General features: G+C 39.1%; 1 pseudogene; it reads right to left on the reverse strand.

Moving 5' to 3' along the window:
- Positions 1-27,302, reverse strand: LOC136828355 (uncharacterized; annotated as a pseudogene).
- Between the last annotated feature and the right edge of the window lie 50 nt (positions 27,303-27,352).

Genomic DNA, 27,352 nt, shown 5'->3' on the forward strand with positions numbered 1-27,352 from the left:
AAATATTGATCGACTAGATGGACATTTTTTTTTAAACATCATCTCACTTTCTCCATCCACTGAATGTGTCAAGTAAGACTGTGAAATGGAGTAGATAAAACTTTAACAGAATATTTTGTTTTCTGTTCCTTCAAAACGTCTTTTTCTCGTAGAGCCAAATGCCCGTCACAAGTACAGTTAGCGAGAAGACATACGTCCAACTGATGGTGAACTCTGTCGGGAATAGAGCGGCAATCACAACTGAAAGTAGCAAGTTGTTGGCGGCCCCCAGGTAATCCTGACGGAAAAAGAAGGAAGAAATTGGCTTTGTATTAATTCGTTTTTCTAAATCTGAAAATTATGAATTTAACTAAAAAAAGGAAATAAATATAACTATTTTAGTATCAAACAAACTTCTGCTAAGGTTATGAACTAAATAATCAAATTACTTTATCATTAACGAATTAGGCAACAACGGAACAATCAGAACACAGACACGAAGACAGTACACCATCCCCACCCATAAAAGGCACACATGCCTTATAAATGAATAAATAAATAAACACACACACATACACACACACACACACACACACACACACACATATATATATATATATATATATATATATATATATATATATATATATATATATATATATATATATATATATATACACACACACACACACAGATTCTCAACAACTTCGAAGATTTAGCAGAAGGTTACTCAAAAATTTCCTGTTACGAAAACAGTGAAAAGTTGAACAAAGCAAAAGCATGCCTAGTGTGAGAATAACCTACTCAAGTCCCAAACTGGTGAATTCTTACCAAAATGAATGGTGACATGTGTTGAAATTTTAGGTGACTATGCTCTTACATTATGAATGAATAAATATATATGTTAAAACTTTTTTATATAAATGGATAAATAAATGAGTTCTTTCCTCGAAGAATGTTAATTTCCATTGGCTTAAAACAAAGGAAAGCTTGGATTAAATAGAATTTACCTTGATAAAAGCCTGTTTGCATAAGTTTTTACCTTATCAAATTCTTCTGTGGATGGAAATTCTTATTGAAAATGGCTAAACTGAAATTTTGTTCCTTGATAAGTGCTTAAATGATAGAGCTCTTGCCTATATAAATATCTGAATGACGGCTACATGAGTCAGCTCCTGTCCAAGCCTAACTGATCTTCTTACCCTAATCATATCCATGTTAAAATGTTGTTGCTTCTGCAGATACTTATTAAAGAAAGTTTAATGATTCTCACCTGAATCATTAAACTATAAGCCGAATGAAGGCAACGTGAAGAGCTCGATTCGAGTTAGAAAGGACATCGGTATGCTCCTCACTTCATGAAGAATCCCGTTACGTCTTATTTTTGCATTTCCAACTCTACATTAGGAGAATTTTAGCGAGAGCTATTACATACAAGTATTCTTAGATATGGACAATTCTTACCTTTACAATGGTATCAAGATTCCTCACAACGACAGGGATACAGAGCCCGGCGAAAGACGTTGTTACGATGGACAGGCACAGCAGCGACAGTTGATGCCAGTTACCCAGGACCTCCTGTGCAGACATGGAAGGTCTCATGAAAGGCGAATACACTCAGCAGTCCGTCATAGGCCCATTGTTCTTATGCCTTTATGCTAAAAGTGACTGATCTTAACAATATGGTATTGCTGTCAAGAACTTCCTCGCTTATGCATATACAATGATGTAATTGGGAACGGCATAGACTTTATGACAACCAAAGTAAATAATCATGAACATAAATTATTTTATAAGCCCAGTAAACAGTTTAATTAAAAGGTTTACAAAAATAAACTTAGGGTTAACAAATTTCAGTCATCATGAACAAGGTATTACATCCTGTACCCTACCCCCGAAAAGGCATAACAACATCCAAGTTGACACAAAGCCCTCAAAAATATCATAGATAGAGGCGTGGAATGTAAGATCCATATAAAGTTAAAATATTGCGTATTACAACAAATATGAAGATTCATAATTTAATCATGAAAAATAATCTAACTTTGGAGTCTTTTCACTTACGTAAGACCAGAATAAAGTAGTCTATAGAGTTTTGTGCCATTTTCCTTATAGAAATGAGGGAGTGTACAGTATAATGACGCAAAACACCTGTGCATTTTCAAGTCGGGTTACTGTACTCGCTAACACGTCACCAAGTACCGTATCAGAAACTCTCGGGCGAGCAACTGACTGAATAAGCAAGAGCTTGACACCGCCAAAAACTCAAGATTAAAGAGGCATTGTTCAACCTAAGTTATATTCATCTATCAGCTTTGCTTATATTATCAAGATTACACAACAATAAAAATGCTCTCCATTCACGAATCCTTCTACATTGATACTAAAGATGGAAGCCTCATTTCTATGAACCCCAGACTTCTAGCCGCCACCACGAGCTTCACAGTCGACTTCTTACACATCCTCCAACCCTGAATATACTGTATGTCATTTGACCATTAACTCGAGTCACACCACCAATTCCACGCGTGATATAACTACTTCATCTTGTGGTGGCCCTGTACTCTTCCGGCAAAGGTATTTCTTTGACTGACTTCGAAAAGGTCCTTATAAATTTCACCATACAACACCACTTAAGGAACACAAATGGAGAGAATTTTATACTTTGACAATATGTTCATACCACAGGAATTCGAGGACACTTCCCTTGGCTCTACTGAGTGGACGAGGGCAAGGTGCTGCTAAAAACACATCATAACGAGAATTGAACAGAGGCTTTATATTTAGGGTTCTAAATTTTTCCTTTAATGACACTTTAATCCAGCTACTAGGAATCATTGATACTACAGAGTCATGGCAAGTTTTGACTAGTTTAGATGATTTTTTGATGCTGCTGTCTTATTATCAATGACTTTAGGCAAATAGCTTGATTCTGAAGTAAAGAGAATCAGCGTTTTGTTTTATCCTTATAAATGAAAGTTTTGTACATTAATTTCTTTTACAAACCTTTTGTTTACTTAAGAATAACCCTAGCAAGTTTTGGCCGGCTGAATGATAAATTACAATAAAAACTACTTTCCTCGTGTTGTATAAATATTGTAGTGTCTTTTAAATTTCTTTGATATCTTTCAGTTCTCATGTACCCATAACATTGCCGCATGATCTACTGTAAATTGCATTCAACTCCTATTTCGGCTTCTAAATGACCTAAAAAAGCTGCACTGAAGATTAGCATCAATGGAAAGGTTTATAAGAGGTCAATATTTTGTAAGTGTGTGTATTATATATATATATATATATATATATATATATATATATATATATATATATATATATATATATATATATATATATATATATGATATTCTCTTGTAAAATGTATAAAGCATAATTCTTCCAGAATGTTATGATATACTTTGATTTTTTATATACAAGAGATACTGTGTAGTGTATTCTGTATATTAGTAACAGTTATGTAAAAATGTCTTTGTAATGTCAGATTTCATAAATATTAATGATTTAGATAACTTAACAGCGTAATTTAAAGTAAGTTAGATAACGTACAGTGGGAGAAGATTCTGTCATCCCGCCACTATGTGGTTCTTGGGGTGTCATCGAGATCGCTTTGTTTTGAGTTCAAACAATTTTCTGTTAGTCACATTAACAGATGAGAGATAAGGGATGCGTGCCCAGTCACGTAGACAAATTTTCACTTCCATACGAGAATGAGGGAATTATTGCTCAAAACCATGTGGTAATTGCATCATATAGTTTCTAGAACGTGTCCAATCGAAACAGTTGCATTGTCCTGATCACGTCCGCCTTTGTATTCTGGTCCCAAAACGTTTTAGAATATTCTGTGAGTCTTGATATCAAAATGTTTCACATGACGTCATTCAGCTTTGCTAGAATGATCTATGGGTTGTGCTTTTGGCTGGAAACAATTCATTTTCATAGAGAGACTGGATACCATGTGGTTTAGATTTAAAAAGAGAAGTTCTCTCTCTCTCTCTCTCTCTCTCTCTCTCTCTCTCTCTCTCTCTCTCTCTCTCTCTCTCAGATAACGTAAAGTAACTAATTGTCGGTCACTCCATTTTGATTTTGTGAGATCTTACATTTATATTTATAACAGTGTATATGGTATATTGGTAATGGCACCTATTGTGTACTTTGTGAACGAAAGGTATTGTAACTAGTGAGTTTAACCATGACTAAAATCTTATTTTGGAATGAAGACATGTTATTCAAAGTGAGTTGGAATTTAGTGAGTGTTGTTTAAATTGAGTCGCGTTTATTAGACCAGTCAGTTAAGTAAGATTTTTTAATGAATTTATTTCATTTTTTACACATTTCAGTTTTGTGTATTTTTGCATGTTCTTGTGTTTTCAACTTATTTACTTATTTTTTCACATCTTAAGTATTTCTTAGTGGTTTAAGTTTTGCTTACTTAATTTTGTTTTGCATATTAACGTTTTGGTGATTTAAGTTTGTTTCATAACTTGATTTATGAATTAATTAAATTTGTGTTTTAAAGTAATAGTAATTTTTCTTTAAAGTAAGCTTGTGAATTTTGATTGATTAATTTTGAGTTAAAAATTAATTTTTGTATTTAATATGTTTTTACAATAGTACTTCATTTATTGACCACCAGTGGTAGGAATCATGTAAATATAAACTGGAATGATAAACAGTTTTGTTCTTTCTGTTTTTGCTGATGTGACTCTAACCTAGGAGACAGTTACAGTAATGGAGTGATGCCCTTTTACTGACGTATATTTCTTGTTTAAATATTGATACCTCACATTTCTGATAATTTTTTTAAAGGGATCAGTGTTGCTTTTGGGGTACTCAGTCATATTACTTTTTGTTATGAGAGTTCAGGTATCTGGCTGTAGTGAGGTAATTTTGAATTCTATGATTGGCAAGCATAAAAACCAGGTATTTGGAACACTGTGTGAAAATATATATATATATATATATATATATATATATATATATATATATATATATATATATATATATATATATATATTATATATATATATATATATATATATATATATATATATATATATATATATATATATATATAGCAGAAAGGAGATATTGGTGCAGCCAGACCACAGAACACATCAGGTAAGGGTGACAAAGTGAAGGTCGTTCGTTAATACCTCATACGTTTTTTACGCCAATGCGTTTTGTAACGATATTGTTACATTCTCAAGGTTAAAAGAGAGTAAAAAACACACAATTTAAAAATACATGGAATATACAATTTTTTTCTTTTAAAGTCTCAACATATAGACATGTACATTAAAAAGCAAAGAAAAATAAAAATCAAGTAAAAGCACCTGTTAGACCAAAAGTTGGAGACTGAATGACCAGAAAAGGAGAGAGAAGCAACGAAGAAACCAACTCAAGCCAGGTACAGTTGTATAGAGGTGTGTGAGTTTAACTTGGGCACTAACTGATTAATCAATAATGATTCTAAAATGAGCAGTCCATGAAAACAACTTGTTTAGCCCAAAACAGAGAAGCCAGAGTATTCGATATTGGCTTTACAAATACTGAATACTCTGACATCTCTGTTTTGGGCCAAACAAGTTGTTTTCATGAACTGCTCATTTTAGAATCATTGTTCATTAAGCAGTTAGTGACCAAATTAAACTCATACACCTCCTCGACACAACTGTATCTGGCTTGAGTCTGTTTCTTCGTTGCTTCTCTCTCATTTTCTGGTCATTCAGTCTCCAACGTTTGGTCTAACAGGTGCTTTTACTTGATTTTTATTTTTCTTTGCTTTTTAATGCACGTTTCTATAATATGTTGAGACTCTAAAAGAAAAAATTGCGTATTCCATGTATTTTTAAATTGAACGGTTTTTTCTCTTTCTCTTTTAGCCTTGAGAATGTAACAATGTCGTTACGAAATGTGTCGGCGTAATAAATGTATGATCTATTAATGAACGGCCTTCACTTCGTCACCCTTACCATATATATATATATATATATATATATATATATATATATATATATATATATATATATATATATATATATATATATATATAAATTTCTGACTCACGTCGGGATCGAACCCAGGTCTCTCAGGTGGAAAGCAAGGGCGTTACCCACTGGGCCATACAAGTCTAAAAGAAGTTGGAACCTGAGAGCAACTGCACCAGGAATTACCTGGGCAAGCTAACTGCTTGCATACCAGCGAGTTTTCCCCAACTTCCCGACTCAGGAAGAGAGAGAAGGGCATGCAAGCAGTTAGCTTGCCCAGGTAATTCCTGGGTGCAGTTGCTCTCAGGTTCCAACTTCTTTTAGACTTGTATGGCCCAGTGGGTAACGCCCTTGCTTTCCACCTGAGAGACCTGGGTTGATCCTGACGTGAGTCAGAAATTTATTTCTGTTCCACACGTGATTGTGTGTTGATGATTTCTATATATATATATATATATATATATATATATATATATATATATATATATATATATTTTATATATATTTGGGTGTGCATGTGTGTGCATGTCCATAAACTTTGTCCCCTAATTGGAATTGCTCTAGAGAAGCAGAAGACGGCAGTCAATGCCATGCAGACACATCTTTCAAATTCAAAATCCGAGTGCACAAAACTCCCACAGCATCAGTCAATCCATATACTGTACCATCCCAAGTAAATATCAATGGCCTTCAGATCCAACAACAATTGTAGTTCATCTAGCCATCACCTTCAAAGTGAAGCCTGAGTATACAATTAGACTGAAAAGACACTGCACATACCTGTATGTCCATGATTAGTTGTGGGATGTTTTCTTTCAAGATCATAAAGAGCGAACCCAGGAATGTCCCCAGACATACAACCAAAATTGCTGCTCACAAAAACTCCGTCCGTCATTTTTGAGAAGTAACTGTAATAAGATGCGAGGTATGAGATACAGTTGAGAATTATGTTCTTAACAGTAGTCCCTACTGAATATTCTAATGTTCTTTCATGCAACCGCCAAAGAAATGAACTGAATGACACATTGTTTTCCTAGAAAACTGGTTGTTTATTTCTCTAGGTTAAGTTGACTTTAATATTATATTTTCCTTTAAAATACCACAACAGTCATTTTGACCCTGATTTGAAGGACAGCAAAAGAGAAACAGTAGCTGAACCAACACCTCTGGAGCAGCTGATCTTAAACGCTAAGTCAAGGTGACCTGGCACGTGAAGGATTTGAGGGAAACAAAGAAAACAAGTAAGATCTGAATGGAAGTCTGGGAGATGACACAGTGGGTGTTAGTGGAGATGATGGAGGGATGGAAGTGAAGGCAGAAAGAAGGCGACTGAAATTATAATGACTGATTTCTGTAAAAAGGCTTCTCATCACTGTGATCATGGACGTCGGAAATTTTTTTTTATCATAAATAACGTGAACTCTCCCTTCTCTCTCTTTCCCAAGTTAAGGTATTTACAGCATCTTGCTGGTGACAAATACCAAGTAGAAACTGTAGAGTATTTAAAAGACATTGTATAATTAGTCTATATAAGCGGTTTATAAACTTTTAATTTCACACAGAAATGAAATACCTGTGACATACGGGGCGGTCTCTCAAGTGTGTGAAAATATCTCATTCCTAAGTGAAAGGCTATTTACGGTGTTCGGGATCCTTTAGAACATCTCCCAGATTTGAAGTAGCAAACTCAAGAACTGCAGTTCAAATGGAAATGTCGGCGGCTTCGGCAACTTTTGATAGGAGAAGCTTTGTAGCTGCCAGGATTCCATAAATATGGATCTGTCATGAGATGATGCAGGTGTAGCCACTTCACATCCATAGCTTTAAATAACCTCAGTGAGCGCCTGTAATCTACAACCCGAGTGATATGAAAAAGAACTTTAGACAGATCTAAGAACTTTACACTTGACCAAAAGTGAGGCCCAGGTAAGTGATTATCGAATAAGATAAAATTGATTTCTATTGCATTCAGAATTCTTTTGTCTATTAATATAATGTCTGAGTCTAGATGACTTGACTCTCACATAATAAACAGCAGTTCCATCTAATTTCTCTTGTAGGTCGAAATGATCTTTTTATAATAAAAAAAAAGCACAGGTATGGGTCTGGCGATTGTTGACAGTGGATCGAACAAAGGGCAGGTCTCATATTTGAATTTTATAATTGCTGGTTCAAGTTTTCTGAATACAGATACGTTCTATTACATGCATAAATACTCACTCACACACATATATGTATATGCATATGTGTATATATATATATGTATATGCATATATATATATATATATATATATATATATATATATATACCAGTGTCAGCTTTATTGCTAAGCCATCTTCAGAGGACTGATATATATATATATATATATATATATATATATATATATATATATATATATATATATATATATATATATATATATATATATATATATATATATATATATATATATATATATATATATATGCAAAACAGTAAATACGAACATTCAGACGGTTAGAAACCAATTATTCACACCCTCATTAGTGACAGGTCATCTTTTACAAAACTGATTATCATGTGGGAATCCCGCTTCCCTTATCCCCATCTCTCAACTACCTTCCTTAAAATTTAAACTCCTTGCATATTTCTTTCGAAACTAATGTCGACAAAATATTCTGCAGGGATTTTGCCGACAAAACCTCCTATCTAGTCAGTTTACTTGTCAGTGGAAAAAGGATACGTACTGAGTTACATGACGAGTAATCGCTGACGTGAAGGACGAACTCTATGGTTCTGATTTGAAATAAAATTGCTATGTCTTTTGCTATCCGGGAATATACTGTACGTTGCACCTTGGTTGATTAGAATTCTGGAGCTAAGAATTTTGCTTACAGTAACATAGTTAAAAACTTGAAATTTCTGAAATGGACGTTCTTCTGCGACGCCAAAGTGCCATCCATTTAATCATCTTCTAGACACGAGGTTGAACAGACGTGTTTTGTGTGCGTCGCGGGCGATCGTCCTGTTAGAATCGTTCTCGAAAACTAATTTGTAACAAATTTTAAGTACATTTTTTGCGTCTTGATTGCCACCCTCCGCCCACATGTTCCAGAATTCGACCCTTGTTTCAGTGTTCTTGGTTGTAAACCCAGCTATAGGTTGGATTAACGTCAAATCATTGTAAATTGGTATATAATGTACATAGTAAGGTAGTAAATAGCTTGGGTGTGTTTTTTGTGCTGGAGTTTATTTTTTTGTAATAAAATTAGAAAACGTACTCGTGTTTGGTGTAACTACCAACCTGTAGTGCTGGTTCGAAGCCATAGTCAGTGGACTTCATATCCTTGCTTTGACTGATATCCGTGATCTTACAATAACTCGCTCTTATAAAAACTACTCAGTGATTTTTTTTTATCCAGTGCATTATTAGAATTGTATTTTCTTCCCCCAACTCAGTTAACTGTAGTGTGAATGTTTTTACGAACCTGTAAAAAATTCTGCTTTTCACCTGGGAATTTCTTACAGACTTTTATGTTCTATTTTCTTTTCCAGTGTTTTTCCAGTTTGACCAATATAAAATTATCACAAGACTTGCATGAAGTTTTGTATACACCCCATATAGTATTGTTGGGCGAGTTCTTTATAAGTACATGTTTCACTGTTTCATTGTCCTTAAATGCCATATCGACCACAAAATTCTTAAGATGGGGAATCTTTAAAATCAAGGTTTTTATAATTTTCTTTTTTACCGCTTTTAATGCGTTATCTAATAGTCGGGATCCTGTATTATTCTCTCACCAAATACTCCATGTATAAATGCTTTTGCCTTCGGATATTATTAAATGAAAGAATCATTACTTATTCTGTAACGGTGGAAATACGGCAAATGAATCTTACCTCCACGCATATTGAAGCTACCGTCGAAAGAATAGCAGCTAGTTGAGATACGAAGAGAACGACAGCAGATACTGATGTTTGACCATCTCTAAATGCGGAATATCTGGCCACTCCTACGCTGCACACGACGAGAAAGCACCCCAGGGCTTGCACGGACGTCACTTCGCGTCCAAAGACGATCTGATTGAAGGCAGGGTTAATAGAATACAGGTTGAAGGTATGATGCTGTTTAACGTATCGGAGTGTGACATACATTCATGGAGACACAGGACGAATGAAGTAGTGGCTTCACCTCTTAAGTGGATCAGTGTTCTTCATATTTTAAGAATACCATTTTTAATTAAAACCGTAACCCAGTCGTTCTCAATCTTTTTTTGTTGATGGCACCCTAACTAATGTAGGCATTACCTGGCACCCCTTCTTCTTCACCATCCCGCCATATTGCATGAATTAACTTCTTATTTAACGAATAAAATTATTAGCCGTACTCAAACCAAAATCAGCACACCGTACATGCAGAAGTATACTGTACAAACAGAGCACATCAGAGTAGACACATTGATAATAATTATATGAAGACTTCTACAGACTTTTTTTTCAAATGTTCATCGAGATAATCAAGTCAAGACAAAATTCATGACAATCTTGCAGCACCCTTAGGCACTCTCTTGGCACCCCAGGGTGCTACGGCGCTCAGTTTGAGAATCACTGCCGTAACCATTTAAAATATAAAATGCACGCGTAAACAAAGCATTGTTGCGAGAGAATTTACAAAACAAACCTTATAAGCAGCAGCTGTGTACAAAGTTCGTGTCTGAATTAATACCATCCAAACTGGAGGAGAGACGATGGTGAGGGCACCAAGATACATCAGGTTGGTAAGGAAATAGCACATCGCAGGCAGACTAAATCTTACTGAAGGATTCCACGTTTCCATCTGTATACCAGAGACCTGAAGGAAATAAGATTATTATTTGAATTATCAGAATTCACTCTCGGGCTGATATCTGACGAGAGGTTTAAACAAGTTACATAATTCATCAAGATTATAAAAAAAAATCCTTCAGACAATTTTAACATCTGGATTCAATTTCCCTCCTAAGTACTTCCAGAGTTTTATGGACCGTCGCCACCTATAAGGAGCATATCCAGTGTTGTTTCTTATATTGCCATGCATCCACCACCTCCAAAATATAGACTAAAACATCCAGGCCTCACATTTACTCATTCCATTGATAGACTTGGTGTTGGCACAGAACTGAAGTCAAAGCCAATAAAAAAGACTAACCGTAACCATCCTACCACGCCTATTTAACTATTCAATAATATTTATGCAGTGACGGGCTATTTCAGAAACTGCCATAATCTTACCTTACCCCAAATGTAGATGAAGAAAAGCTTGAAAATCTCCACTAGCACGACCAGTAATGACGATGGAACAGGGTAGATTCCGTGGTTACTTCGTGAAAGGGCAAAGTTGTTGACTTGTTTGTTAGTCTTCAAAAAAGAAAGTTATATCATTATTAATGGTAAATGGAGTGTAAAGAATTTCAGTACAATATTTACTCATACCATGAAATTATTTCTAATTATAGTGATTGGGATAGTGCATGAAACATTTTCCCTTTGCATTTAGTTCATTACTACAAGTTTTCTTTTATAACAAAAGTATTACTAACAATTGATGATAGATTACAATTTTTTGATAACTGTTGCATTCTTGCCACTGTCTTAAGTCATCAGAATTTTTTTATTTTATTCCCGGTAGGAGCTGTGGTACTACGATCGACTTTATCATTTATTTGTTCCTAAACAATATACAAACCATCGGTCTTTTACATTAGGAATTACTTACAGCGAAGCTGGAAAAGGCCGTTAAACTCTTGAACAAGGTGGTTAAGCAGTAACTACCGTCCGGTAGGCGGAAGTCCCGCCTGTAAACATTCTAAATTGCTTACGGCCGTCATGCTATGTAGACGCGCTTTCGGAGCACCCTACCTGATTGTCGTTACGCTCTTCTTTCCCATTGGGATATTTTGTGTTGTTTTTGCGTATATATTGTGTGTTTGATGTTTTGGTACTTCTAAGTACCAGCTCCGCACGTGATTTTACCTTGGAAACTGGTTTTTTCCACACTTCTAGGGCTGCTGATAATGGAGGTGAGTTTGTTGTCTTGTCGGCCAACTGTTATTTGCCCCTTAACTCCACTCAACAGTAACGGGGGACTGTGGGAATTCGGGGTTTTGGGTGGGAGGAGAACACAGAAGTGGAGTGGACATGTTTACGTTGTGGAAGTGTCCCTGGAGGAGGAAAATGCCAGGGAGCCATCCGTCGCTAGGAAGGAGCAGCTGAAAGGGAGGGAGGAAGTTCCTCACGTGCCCCAACAGCGGGGGAAAGTGAGGAATGGTGCAAGTGGGGAGTAGGAGGTGGAATGCACAAACGCCGAAAGCATTGGGAACAAGAGTGGGTAGCAATGAAACAGTGGTGGGGGGAGGGACACAACACTGCACGGGGACAAAGAACGTGACCAACAAAAATAAAACCACCTCCTTTACCAGCAGCCCTAAAAGTGTAGAAAAAATAAGTTTCCAAGGTAAAAACAGGCACGGAGATATATTTAAGAGTTTTGAATTAATAAAATAATCTGAAAAAAAAACACAATCCGATACACTAAGAAAAGAAGCCCCAATAAACTTACCGTAGGGACACCGAGCCTGCACTCACTACTGCACCGGGGCCTAAAATTCGTTTTTTTTTTTTTTTATGACCGTGATCTTGACACAGCTGAATTAACATCTCATAATTGCCGTAACAACATACATTAATTCCCCAGTACTTGACATAAGATTTTACACAGGTAACGGCCAAAGGTGGCCTGTTACAGGTTCAAAGGAGAGTGCAGCAAGGAATCAACCGGTGTAATGAAACAAAATGCTTATTAGGCGGGTGCAACAGTTGGAAAGCCAGTGGTCTAACCAGTGAGGATCGCGCATGATACCCCCCACGCCCCTTCCAATGGCGGGAGAAACTTCTCATTTCCTCCTGAAGCCCCCTTCGCCGTGTTTAGTACTGGCACCTGGGGGTTCAAATGTATTTTGCCATGTTCAGTACTAGCCCCTGGGGGTTCAAATGTATTTTGCCGTGTTCAGTACTAGCCCCTGGAGGTTCAAATGTATTTTGCCGTGTTCAGTACTAGTCCCTGGGGAATTGCATTTCACAAAATTGAAACTAGAAGGACCAGAAACGAACATTATCCCCTCAGCCCCCTCTTTTTCCTCAGTAAGGAGTCGGCCTGTGTACCAAAAGCGTTCGTATAAGAGTGCGTGCATGGCAGCATTTGAAATAGCAGTAGTAGTGAAAGTTTTTGTCTCTGTAACGGCTACCTCTGTCATCTTGTTCCTCCTGTGTTTTTGTAAGGGTTTTTCATCTCTGTAATGCCATATATAGTAAAGTTTGGTTGCCTTCTCACCCCCCATGGTCTACCACACCCATAACCCCACTTTCCCTAGGGGTCCCCTAAATTGTAGGGTAGTAACAAGCGGGGGAGCAAATCACCCTGTCCCGGAGGTATACCCCACCCATAACCCTGCATTCCCATCGGGTCCCCTAGCTTGTTGGTTGAAGGGAGCAAATCACCTGTCCCAGTGGTATACCCCACCCATAACCCCGCTTTCCCATTGTGTCCCCTAGCTTGTTGGATGAAGTTCTGTGGTTAATTACAGTCTTGTGACAAAAATTAAAGGTAAATCCATAGTTAGCAACCAGAAAACTGTAGAAAAAGTTTAGTTAGAAGGAAAGTGCCGCCTCAGAGCTACAACTTTGATCTACTGGTATTTTTCAATATACAAACCCACGATTTTGATATCCTTGCAGTAAGGCTGTCTTCCCCCAGAGTGTGTTTCTTGGGGTTGGCGGCCAGGGGTGTGACAATTTCTCACCCTTATCATTTGGACCTTACGCCGCTCCTTGTTGGAGGCATGGCTGTAACCTTTTCTGTCTTTGCCTCCTGTGCTGTGGCGGTTTTGCTTGGAGGAACCTTACTGGGGGCCGGTTGCCAGGCATCGTCACAAGGTTATTCTCCTCCGATGACGCCCTTGGTGACTGTCCCTTTGTTCTTTCTGGTTATCTCTCCTTTGGGAGAGATCTCTCCTTCATCCTCTTCGATCAGCGGGGAGGAGGGGGGCAGTCGGGCAGCCTCTTCTCAGGGCCCTCCTCTCGCTTCGTAAGGCAATCCCCTCGGAGCGAGAGGAGTCTCCCTTTACTGATCTTTTTTGCTTTTTTCTCCAGGTTGACAGCAAGCATTGTAAGGCGCAGGTGAAGTTCCCTGTGGCAGAAGGTTTCCCTCATACAGTGGACACTTTGACGATGACCACAGTGATAGTAATGGCTAAGATCCCCATGTCAATGTCAACACTGTGTGCTGACAAGGGGAACCAACCACTGTTCGTTCTCTGGCACTCCTTTATGCTGTGCCACTGCCTCCTGTTGTACGTGTGGTCCTGTTTGCTCCTGCTATGCCTCCTGTCTTTTTGCTCCTGTTACCCTGGCAGCCAATTTCAGGGCCACTCCTGCTGTGCCTCCTGCCCCAGCTCCCTAGTTGCTCCTGGTGTTCCTGTCGCCTGTGCCACTCCTGTTGCACTTCCTGATTTAGCTGCCCTGGCATTCTTGTGCTTCCTGACCACCATCCTGTAGAAGATGTCAGAGAAGAGATTGAGGAAGAAGCTCTGTGAGATGTAGCCGTCTTCTTCAACTTTATCTTTGACTTCGTCTTCTGCTGCCTTTTCCCTTTCTTCTTGTGAGGCTAGTCAGCTGAAGAAGAGGATGGCTGACTCTCCCTCCCCTAAGAAGTCCCGCCATGGGGCTTCTAAGGGGCTGCCTCCCTTCACGGCGGTGCAATGGGATCTCTCGTCGGCTCTTCCCGGCCTTGGGGTTTGGGAACTAAATCGCTTACCCCAGGTCTTGTGTTTCAGGAGCTGTGGGCATACAGACTTCGGTTTGCTCTCCTGTCACCATTCTAGGGGTATATATCTGAGTAGTCAAGGATGGTTTTCTGGGTTCTAGCGAGGTTATCCCTCCAAGGAGAAGAGATCGGGGGTGTTGTGCCCCAGGAAGACTCAAGGGTCTACTTCGGGATGCAGACACCCTCAATTTTCTTTTCACAGAGATCTTCACCCCGATTTATCAGCATAATGATCTCAGGTAGAGGATCATGGCATCCCCTGTGAATAACTACTGCTCCTATAGGGGTTTTGTTGGGGCTGCCGCGGTCCTTGCTTGCTGTAAGGGTGTTCTCAGCCAGATGAATGCTTTTTCCCTGGATAGGGAGTTCAATTTGGTCGAGCCACCCAATCAAGCTCCTTCCCATTCCTCTTCCTTGACAGAAGCGATTCTTCTTGCATCAGAGGGGTCTTATGCCAGCTAGCAGATTGTCCTGGCCCTGGCTCATCCAGACTCTGATCTCTCACTGTTTCTCTTTGCCACGAAGGGTGTTCCCTCTTGCAACAAGAGACAGTGAACCTGGAGGGCACCGCTATGGTATCCCTCCAGGTAGTCTCCTGATGAATTTGTGATCCTTCACTTTTTCAAGGCTTTGCCTCCTCAGATGCAATCATTCCTGAAGAGGGCTCTGCCTTTTAGAGACTGTTCCAGTCTTGGGGCTGGTTCACCTACCCAGCACCAGACAGCAACCTGTGGGCAATTCTGGCACTAAGAAGAGGGGCGCTGTCCAGGTTCCGATCTCCAGTCTAGTAAGTCCTGAGTCATCACATTCCCTCAGGAACGGACCTTTGCTCGGTTCTGCCTCCCTCTTTCGCAGGTAATAGGTAGATACCACAGTAGTCAAGGAACGTGCCAGGGCAACTGCCTTGTCCTCCAGACAATGGCAGGCCAGCCCTTCCTCAGCCCCTAAGAAGTCTCAGGCTGCAAAGGGCGCTCGCAGAACACCCAGCCTTCCTCACTCTCTTCTTAGAAAGTGCGCATACATTTGTCTCTTTCAACCCTCTTTCCAATCAGGAAGAAGGCAGATGGAGGAGAGGAGGGGAGAAAGCTTGGAATAGCTTTCTCCTCCTGCTGGTGCCTTGATGAAGGAATGACTGTCAAGTCATTGGACTACATGACAGCAACATAGCTGAGACCTGGTAGCGGATATCCTTCAGAAGTATCAGCCACCTTTCATCGAACTTCCATTCCGTCTTCTCTCCTGTGTTCCTGACTTTGGGAGCAGCCAGCCCAGGTAGAGCTAGTCGTCTTCGGTGTCCTGTCGTTGCTGCAGAAGGTGTCCCCTCAGGGGCAGGTTCACCTTCAATTCTTGTCATATAGAGAATGAAGCAGATTGGCTTCCAGTTCTTAATTCTTTCCTCTCTCAAAGGATGGGGAAGGATTTAGACTGGTGCTTGATCAACAGTAACCTCTCAATATGCCTGCATATTCTCCTCGTGACGTGCTTCTGTTCAAAGATGCACCGACTGGGGAATAGGCGTACAGCTGTAAGACCGTTGTCTTCAAAGTGTGTGACCGAGACGATAAGTACCTTCTCATTAACATCAGTTTCAGGAATAGTTTTTGAGATACTCTGTGGTGTTGTTGGGCAACAACATCACAGTAGTGGCATATGTCAACAAACAAGAGGGTCTCGTTCCCCTCATGTTGCTTTGGTTGACTTTGCAGGTGCTCAAGTGTATTGTGGTACACTCTGTAGAGCCGCAGTGTATTGGCAAGCAAGCTCGGCCTCTGTCATCGAGTGACGGACAGAGTGCTCCCTTCATTCAGTTCTTCACAACAGAAGTCTGCAGGGTGTCTGCTCCATCGTACCAGACCCATGGGCCGCTACAGTGATGCATGCTGACACTGGGACAACCATGATGTCTTCATCTTCCCTTTGTATTTGTCTAATTAGCAAGGTGTTCAGCAAAGTGTTGTTCACCCTGAATTTAGATGCATGCTGGAAGACTTCACCTTCTGCCTGACCTGTTAGCTCTGCTTCCGAGGCACTGAGAAGAGTTCCTCCCTGACCTGACCTTCTGTGTCAGCGACATGTGAAGCGGTTTCTCAGTCAGTACACTCCCTGTGCCTTCACTACTAGAGACTATCTGGCTTCCCCTGCAAGCATAGGCTTCTCACCGAGCAGCAATGGAGACAGGTGGGTATCTCTTTCAATCCTCTGCAGCAGTACCCAGGGATTGGTTCCGTCTCCACTGGTTTGTGTCACTGACTGGACTTTCTCTCTGGTCAGATCCATTCTTCAGCAGGACACGGACTTCCTCATCTTCTTTGCTGAGAGTTGCTTCTCTCCAGTTCAGTTGTGAAGACTTTGGTCTACATTCAGCCTAGTCTTTCACCTGAAAGTGCCCCTTTTCTCCTCAGTCGAGATTTAGCTACTGATGAGAAGCTTTGATCGGTCTTGCTCTCCCAGGGACCTCAGGCCCCTGGGCAACATGTGACTCTCGTTTAGGGCTCCTATCTTGTGCTCTGCACGTGCCCTTGTGAGAGTTGTCAGACAGAGTTTCGACTCTCAAGACCATCTCGTGTCTCACTCCAGCATTGGAGAAGAGGATAGACAATTTTCATGGACTTCCTTTGCTGTGAGCATTCAAGGGATGAGGATCAGTAGCTTGACTCCATCTCAGATGTCATAGCGAACTCCGAACCTGTTGGCAATTATTGCCAGGTTCGAGTTCATGATCCCCTCCCCCTTGGACTTTGTAGTCAATGATCCAGATCAGTCGCTGCTTTGTCCTGTTAGGGTGCTGCGGTACTTTCTGAAGAAGACTCGACATCTCTCATGGATGTCGACAACTTTGCGCTAGAACTAACTCGCCCAAGAAAGAAGTGTCCAAGACACGTCTTTCTTTCTGGCTTTGTGAGACGATTAAAAGGGCGTACTCTGCAGCTGACGATGACAACACCTGCACACTCCACCCAAGAGCTCACAAAGTTAATGGCTTGGTCCATCCCCCACATTCTGGAAGTTTCTGTTGATCTGAAAGCAAAGATGAGGTCTCATCAGACCACATTTATGTGTTTCTACCTTTGGGTTTTTGCCCATGCGCCCTTAGAACCCCCTTTCCTTGGATCTGTGGTGGCTGCTCAACAAATTGTGTTTTCTTATCCAGCTCCTATAGAAGACAGGTAGCATCTCGCCTAAGGCGTGCGGCTCTGGAAGTGATTACGACAGCAGGAGTGGCCCTGAAATTGGCTGCCAGGGTAACAGGAGCAAAAAGACAGGAGGCATAGCAGGAGCAAACAGGACCACACGTACAACAGGAGGCAGTGGCACAGCATAAAGGAGTGCCAGAGAACGAACAGTGGTTGGTTCCCCTTGTCAGCACACAGTGTTGACATTGACATGGGGATCTTAGCCATTACTATCACCGTGGTCATCGTCAAAGTGTCCACTGTATGAGGGAAACCTTCTGCCACAGGGAACTTCACCTGCGCCTTACAATGCTTGCTGTCAACCTGGAGAAAAAAGCAAAAAAGATCAGTAAAGGGAGACTCCTCTCGCTCCGAGGGGATTGCCTTACGAAGCGAGAGGAGGGCCCTGAGAAGAAGCTGCCCGACTGCCCCCCTCCTCCCCGCTGATCGAAGAGGATGAAGGAGAGATCTCTCCCAAAGGAGAGATAACCAGAAAGAACAAAGGGACAGTCACCAAGGGCGTCATCGGAGGAGAATAACCTTGTGACGATGCCTGGCAACCGGCCCCCAGTAAGGTTCCTCCAAGCAAAACTGCCACAGCACAGGAGGCAAAGACAGAAAAGGTTACAGCCATGCCTCCAACAAGGAGCGGCGTAAGGTCCAAATGATAAGGGTGAGAAATTGTCACACCCCTGGCCGCCAACCCCAAGAAACACACTCTGGGGGAAGACGGCCTTACTGCAATTAATTGGTACCTGTAAATTAATTTCTCACCATATATCTCGACAGTTATGGGAGGGGGCACAGTGGAAATCTGAGATTTTTAATGGAAAACCAAATAGGAGTAAATTATACCAACAGGAATGGTACAGTACAGTATGCAGAGATTGCATTAGAAGCAGTGGGAAAATTATGGTTCATGCATATGATCAGTAACAATGACAGGGGAGAAATTGAAATAAAAATTATTAAAATATGGGAGCCTAACCTAATGTAGGATGCAGCACCCTACTGGTTGATGACCCCAGAGCTTCCTTGACCTGTCTTAATAATTACTTACCTTAACTTTTTATGGACAATTTTGTGTGTTTTGAAAATTAGAATGATTCAGTAAGGTTCTTCAGATTTTAGTAGCAGAGGGGGTTCACCCACCACTACGACTTAGCATTCACAGAAATCAAGTGGAAAATTGCATAAGTATTTTTTCATAATGGCCATAAGCGTATGGGAAACGGGGTTTTAGGTGAAATAAAACCAAAGAGCGGGTGAATTGCACCAACATGATTGGCTGAATAGACACTGGAGAAGTAGGCGTAAAAATATGTAGTTCACGTGTTTCATCAGTAACAGTGATGAAAAGAATAAAAACTATGAAAATGTGGTAAACTAGCTTAACCTGGGTTGCCAGAGCTACCTGATGGAGGGCTCCTAGACAACCCAAACCCACCCTTGAATATTGCTTACTCTAATTTTTTATGCCATCTCGTAATCAGCTTACATTATTTTCATATGGGGATTTTTATATTTTTAAATTGATCTATGGAGTTTCCGTTTTTTCTTAACGCTATCCTATTCACCTCTAAGCTTTTTAGCAATTTCTCGCTCCAGCCTATTAAGAATAAGCATATGCAATATTTTAGTACAACTGACATAAGTGCAGTTGCCCTGCAGTTACTGCATTCAGTTAGTTCACCCCTATTTTTTAGTACTGTTGCTAATTCCCTCGCAACACCTAATCATACGGCTTTACTTCTTTATTCCATATTTTGCAAAACACGAGGTGTTATTTAATTTTTCAGCTAAAATCATGTTTGCAGTGATCTTATCACAATCTAGTGCTTTTCATCTCCTAAGTTTCTTTGTTATGATTCCACTTCAAAAACTACGAATTCATTCATATACACATTCAGGTCTTCATCAGCTTCTGGTATATCAATCAAATTATGTCCTTCATATCTTTTAATCATGATGTCACGAAGAATGTTCCACCCAACATTTTCTTTTTTCTTCTCCTGATATTATAGACCCATCCATCCATTCGGCAGGTATTTTCCTCTTTTTCTTTTGTCCTTGGACATTTCATCAATAGTTCTGTGGGCTTCCCTAACACCAATGCCGCTCCCACATGGCTTTGATTCCTTAAAATATACGCTCAGAGTATATTTGAAAGACGTTGATTGTGTTTGACCTCTCCATCATTACCGTATATGTCTGCAACGACAAAAACTCTTAAAACAAATTTTCCCGTTAGGCCAGTTACTACTGTAGTACAGTTGGCTCTGCTTCATACAGTTTTGTGAATTACCTACTTAACCTGTTGGTTGGTAGAGTACCATTTCTGATGCTAATATAGTGGACGATGTTAGCTTGATAAATAAATTCAATAATGCACATATGAATAGTGGATCCAGGCATGTGAGTTTTGATGTGATAGCCCTATTCATAAGATGCCTACTGGTGATGTAGGATTCTTATCGGATTCCTCCACGTAGGGGGTTAGAGCCGTCAGTGCACCTCACCCTGTGCACTTTAGGCATTACTTAAGGTTCTTTGCAGCGTCCCCTCGGCCCCTAGCTGCAACCCCTTTCATTCCTTTAACTGTTCTTCCATTCATATTCTCTTTCTTCCCTCTTGCTATCCACCCTCTCTTAACAATTATTTCATAGTGCAACTGCGAGGTTTTCCTCTTGTTACGCCTTCAAACCTTTCTGCTTTCAATCTTTTTCCAGCGCTGAATGACCTCATAGGTCCCAGCGCTTGGCCTTTGGCCTAAATTGTATATTAAGTTAAGTTAACTTATCGGATTCCTTGGAGAGCACACAGCTGGATATACTATTTTCCAAAAGCGATCTAATTGATTAAAATATGTATTAAAGAATGTAAATTTGAATTCAAATAGTAAATTTATTACTCTTAAATTTTTGGTATGGCCATGGATAACCCATTATCTTCAATTTTAAGTATTTTGTACCTGGAATTTTTCGACAGCAAAATATTAAACAAAATCTCGGTCTATCCATTATTGCTGGGGACTTGGAAATGAGAAGGAGGGCAATGAGCCAAGCATGATTGCATTGTCTGAAGTAGTTCATAAGAAGATTCAAGATTTGGATATAAAGCAGTCAGTGCAGATGAAGGAATTGGTATGAAGAATGGCCCTCCTTTTCCTTAGTATAAAATATGAAAACTCAAAATGCCCAGCCAGTATCATCCTCCTTCCTTTCAAACAGCAGATAAACGTGGTATGAAAGACTTCAGATTGAGTAACCTTGATTGAAACTTTATTTTATCTTTATCTTGGTTTACAATATTTTTGCCTATCTTCTCAGGGCACTTGTCCTATTTTATTAAACTTGCATTTTGCACAACCAAGTTCATTTACAATTATTTAATTGTTTTTCATGAAAGCGTTGAGTGGCTTTCTTGGGCACTGATTGATTTTTTATCCTGATTCAAATGCAGCCATCATTCCTAGCCTTTGGGGGACATAAAAATGTGATGTCAATCTTGAAAAGTTTCATGTAAGCCCTCTTACAACCAGAATTTATGCAGTGGTCCCTTGTTGCATCTTCTTGATTAGAAAACTTATTGAATTATTGAAATTAAAATTACTATAAACAAAATTAAAATTGCTAAACAAAAGTACAGACTTCAAACACGCCGCTGTCCTGTCGGTGTTGTTACTTTTTATGAAGGGGATGTTTTCTTGCCCTTGTGAAAAAACCACTACACATAAGCTTACCTCTAAATACAAGAAGGCCAAGACGAATCCTAGAGATTTTCTCCAATCTGATGTCCTGTCGAGTGTTATGGAGCTGTTCAGTATCTTTACCATCCCTTCCTTCTCTGTCTTGGGGCCACACACATTTGCAGTTTCGGCTTTACCTTGGCCTCCAGGTCGCACCGTTATTTCCTCAAGCTCCGCCATCACTTTCCTGAGACATAGAAGCAAAGTAACTATTTGTGAATGAATTATTATGATTAAATTCTAATTATTCATTCATACATCACTTTTCTGAAAAGTTTCTTAATAATCTTGATCATGATTTAGTTCCATGAGGTTTTAAGGGATGGCACCGTATTGCCTAAAAGTCAATTGTTAGATGACAATTGCAAAGGGAGCAGTAATAATTACTATTACGATTGCTGCTACTAATATTGATTAGGTGAAAAGGTTAATATTAGGTAAAGTGAATTAGCGTTTGGTTATGTTAATTGAATTGGAGAGGAAACATTGGTCGAAAGAATATGTATAACTAATGTAGGTAAGATGGAATAGGAGGCGTCTTGGAAAGATCTGGATTAAAAGTGTGGCAGAAGTCATTTAATAGTAGATACCTGATTTATGAGTCGCAAGAATGTATAAGCATTGGCCATTGATGCCGAACCTACGTTTAACTGCCAATCTTTGAGCAGCTTCCATTCACGTTCTTATACGCCATGGGCATCACCTGGCATGGGTCTCAGTCGTGCACACATCTGACTACCTGCAACTTCGTTCCTGTTTGCATGGAGCATCAGAAATGGACTTAATCCCAAGAATAAGTTAGTTGGTTCCAGAACACGTGCACCTTTACCTTACACTGACGACCTCTTGGTGTGACCTGGTACAGTCATGGTTTTAGTATAATCCCTTGACAACGAATGGACTAAATACAGCAAATGGTCTAACTATGGCAGCTCACCTCTGGCTTACTCTCAAGAGCACAAGGTTGTCTTCTGGTATCTTGGAAGACTATGCATGGTTTTTGGATCAACCCTGGCAGTTAGTGGCCTAACTGCGGCCATTCCATCAAGATATATTGCCACTAAGACCAGCTAAGGTTATCCTCATTAGACTCGCATGGTTCTCACGTCAACCTGGTGATAGCGAGCAGAGAACGGCCATGCCTACTGAGAAAACAAAGCTACTAATGGACTAAATGTGAAGTATAGTTCTGGGTTGCTCTCTTGAGAGCTTCAGAAATTTTAACAATACCACAATAGGCTCAAGCATGGTTCTCACAACTTAAGGCATATGCCGTGGGCAATGCTACCATGGCATTCCTGAACCCTTGACCCAGTCTCACCCCCATAATGGATGCAAGCAACATTGCAGTAGAGGCAAACATTGAACAATCAAGCAGTTGAGCAACTTCCCCACTCAGGTTTTTCAATAGGAAGAAATGTGGTGCCGTTGACAGGGAACTTCTCGCCATGCACTTGAGCACCAGACATTTCAGACCCATCCTTACACCCTTCACCGTCGTAATGGATCATCAGCCCCTTTGTCATGCTCTAACTAAAAATCAAGACTATACTGCACCTAGCAGCAGCGGCAACTCTCAACCATCATCGAATTCAGGTGCATGATTCAAAATATACCCGGCAAGAAAAACCCAATGGCAGGTAGAAGTGAGCAAAGTGCACTTGGGGTTAAACTATGATGAACTCATTGATGTCCATCTTCACAATACAGACACCAATTGACTACCACACCTTAGTCAGAAGTCTAAGATGGAGAGAAGTCCCTTTCATCACCACATAACCATTCTCTTCAACACCATATATATATATATATATATATATATATATATATATATATATATATATATATATATATATATATATATATTTATATATATATATATATATATATATATATATATATATATATATATATATATATGATGTTTATATTTAGATAATACATATCAGGAGTGATGTTTGGATTAATAGTCAGGAGGACATTAAGTAGGGACAGGCAGTGCGTCAAATCAGTTAACATTTTTAGGAAATTTGAATCAGAAAGTGCTTGCTAAGATGGAAATAAATTTTTACTTCCTTATAATTGCTATGGAAACAGAGTATAACATGGTTGTCAAGGTTATTCTTTTGCTCTGGAAACTAAAGACTTCAAAATAAATAGTTTAGCTTGTGTATATTTCTTTGTGCCTAGAATTGTCCATATATTTGTGTATATATATTTTTTTCATGATATTACCTTGTAATGTATATATACCATCCCATAATTTTGATATATTTACTCTTCTATTTATCATGTGTTATGTGTAATAATAATAATTGTTGAAATATCGTATGTCCATATGCATTTTATTATAATATGCCGACGTTTCACAACTCCTTATAGTTGCATTTTCTAGGCTGCAATCAGCGAACATAGTAATCAGTAAACTAATAAAATCAGAATTACAAATTAGAATTACAATAAAGCATTCAGAATAAAATTACTAAAACCTATCGTAAAGGAACGAGCAAAAGCCTGTGCAACCTACCCAGGAGAAAGCTGAAAACAAATTACTGTACTCGCATTGAGTATTGCAAAAGAGAGGGGAAAATAAATAAATAAATAAACATACAGACAGAGAAGAAACAGCTCAACAAGACCATCAGGCAATAAACAATTTTGTAGAGGATGTTTGGGAGTTTAACGGTGGTACAGTCAATTTGATAATAATAGATTCAAGTACTGTTAAATCATTTTCTTTTTGTACCTGTCCTATTATTGAAGTCTTTATTTTCTATAAAAGTTTTACATATCTTGGAATGATTCCTGACATTAGACTGTTCAGGGCTGTGGCAATCTGCTCCCGGTTCTGAAGCTGACTCCTCTATGAGTATCAATGCATACTCGTAACAGCCTCTTAGCACATCCGGCATAGATCCCCTTACTACAACTGGGGCACTTGTACTTATATATGACGATGGATGTAAATAAAGGACTGAGCTTGTCTTTAAACTTGAAGAGAGAGCCAACTGTTCGGGGGTTCTTCGGAATGGGTTTGAGGGTTAAGGGCCGGTAATTCCTTTTGAATGATGTTCAGAAATTTCTTCCCGAAAGAATCATCTTGTATATAGGGAAACGCTGCGTACAAATTCATCTGAGGGACAGTGTAATAAAGAGTAGGTGGCGTCATCTTTTTATTGAACATACTATTTAACTTTTTAAAAAATAGTGTAGATGGAAAACAATTGTTCCTGAAGTAATTAGTAAGAGATGTTATTTCGTCATGAAAAGTCAGCCAATTCGATGACAGTAAAAGCCCTAAAAGTCCTGTGGAGGAGAGTAGAAAGAGCATTTAATTTAAAATTGAAATAACAAGAGCTATAAAAATTCATACCCAGACCAGTAAACATACCTTTACGATATATTCCAGTGTAGAATCCTACGAGTTCCTGGAAACAAGAACGTCCAAAAATGGGAGCTTGCTCTTAGATTCTTTTTCTAGTGTAAATTTTATGTTAGGGTGTTGGGTATTAACGAAGTCCAAGAAAGAGTGTACATTAAAATCTCGTGTAAATAAGACAAACGTGTCATCAAGATAACATTTATAAAATAAAGGGAGGAAGAACAAGGGGCAGGCGTCCATTTTGCGCTCTTCCAAAGAGTTCATAAAAATGTTGGCGAACTTAGGCCCTAAAGGACATCCCATGGCCATTCCTTCCACCTGTTTGTACAAAACGCCATTAAAAATAAAGACTGTATCCAGCACAGCCAACTCTAAAAATTGTTTAAAATGATTCTTGCTGAAATTATGAAATAAGACATCGTCATCAGGAAAAAGCTTATTTAAAATAATCTGAATTGTTTCCCCAACAGGGACATTGGTGAACAGGGATTCGACGTCCAGGCTAACCAGGAATGAGTCGGAGTCCTGTTTGATAATTTCCTCTTTGAAGTCGGTAGAACACGTTAAGGCGTCTTTAGTTAATAGTTCCGGAATAGGTTCTAGGAATTTAGCAAGATTATAATTGGCTGCATTAATAGAGGAGAGAATAGGACGCACTGGGACATCGGTCTAGTGTACTTTGGGCAATCCATATATAATACCGTATGAAGAACCTGTAACAAACAAACTTTGAATTTAGTGATATTATACAAGTCAGAGGACAAAATTAACCGATTCCTCAGAACAATGAAACAAAATAATATTATAGACGAACGTATGTACCAAAGTGCCTTTCCCTGACCCGCCTTGGATTGTTCTTCGAGCTGTTGCTCAGGAGATATATATATATATATATATTATATATATATATATATATATATATATATATATATATATATATATATATATATATATATACATATACTGATCAAGAGAGACTGGTGTTTGGGTTTAGATAGCAGGAGGATATTAAGTAGGGACGGGCAGTTCGTCAGGTCGGTTGTCATTTGTAGGAAATTTGAACCAGAAGGTGCTTGCTAAGATGGAAATAATTTTTTGCTTCCTTGTGACTGCTACGGAAACAGAGTATAACATGCTTGCCAACGTTACTTTTTTGTTCTGGAAACTAAATACTTCAAAATAAAGAGTTTAGCTTGTGTATATTTTTTTGTGCCTGAAATTGCCCATAAATATTCAGCAATTATTTTATATGCGAGAAAAAAATTATATTTAAAAATTATTAATTAATGATGAGTATAGACATAAGTAAAAAATGCGACGAAGTTTCTTCAGCGCAATCGAGTTTTCTGTACAGCATATAATCAAGGCCACCGAAAATAGATCTGTCTTTCGGTAGTCTCAGTATAATGATGTATGAGCCGCGGCCCATGAATCTTTAACCACTGCCCGGTGGTGGCCTATCCTATATCGTTGCCAGAAACACGATTATGGCTAACTTTAACCTTAAATAAAATAAAAACTACTGAGACAAGAGGGCTGCAATTTGCTATGTTTGATGACTGGAGGGTGGATGATCAACATACCAATTTGCAGCCCTCTAGCCTAAGTAGTTTTTGAGATCTAAGTGCGGACAGAATAAAGTGTGGACGGACAGACAAAGTCGGCACAATAGTTTTCTTTGACAGAAAACTAAAATGGGTCTTTACTGTAACTGAACGTTCTGGCTTAGGAATAACACGCCCAGTCAGTTCGTTTAAGGAAGCCGGGAAATTTTCTTTTCGTGGTTTTTCTAAACGTGAAATATATATGCTTTGTTTTAAGCCAAACTCTCCAGAAATGTAACACCTACAATTATAGCTTTCTTTTACAGTTTACTTTCTGGTTTGTTCTCTATTATTATTATTATTATATTGAAATAATTGTAAAGATAAAAATTACTGGAGGATATTGCGTAACATTTCAGGCGTTAACGATACCAATCGTGTAATTGTCATATACGAAAACCGAAAGATGTTAATACAGTAACATATACACCATACCTCTTATTTATCACTTGTCCAGCCGGAACGGAAATTAGAATGACTTTCGCAGGAAACTATTCATTTTCACTTATATAATCTTAACTATGTTAACAGAACTCGGTAACCAGTCACACTGGGTCTCGGAGATAGCGTTGAGTGACTCCGTCCACGTAAGTGTGGCCTGCGTGGGTAGAGGAAAATATC

The sequence above is a fragment of the Macrobrachium rosenbergii genome, chromosome 3, assembly GCF_040412425.1.
Source record: "Macrobrachium rosenbergii isolate ZJJX-2024 chromosome 3, ASM4041242v1, whole genome shotgun sequence".
Lineage (NCBI taxonomy): Eukaryota > Metazoa > Arthropoda > Malacostraca > Decapoda > Palaemonidae > Macrobrachium > Macrobrachium rosenbergii.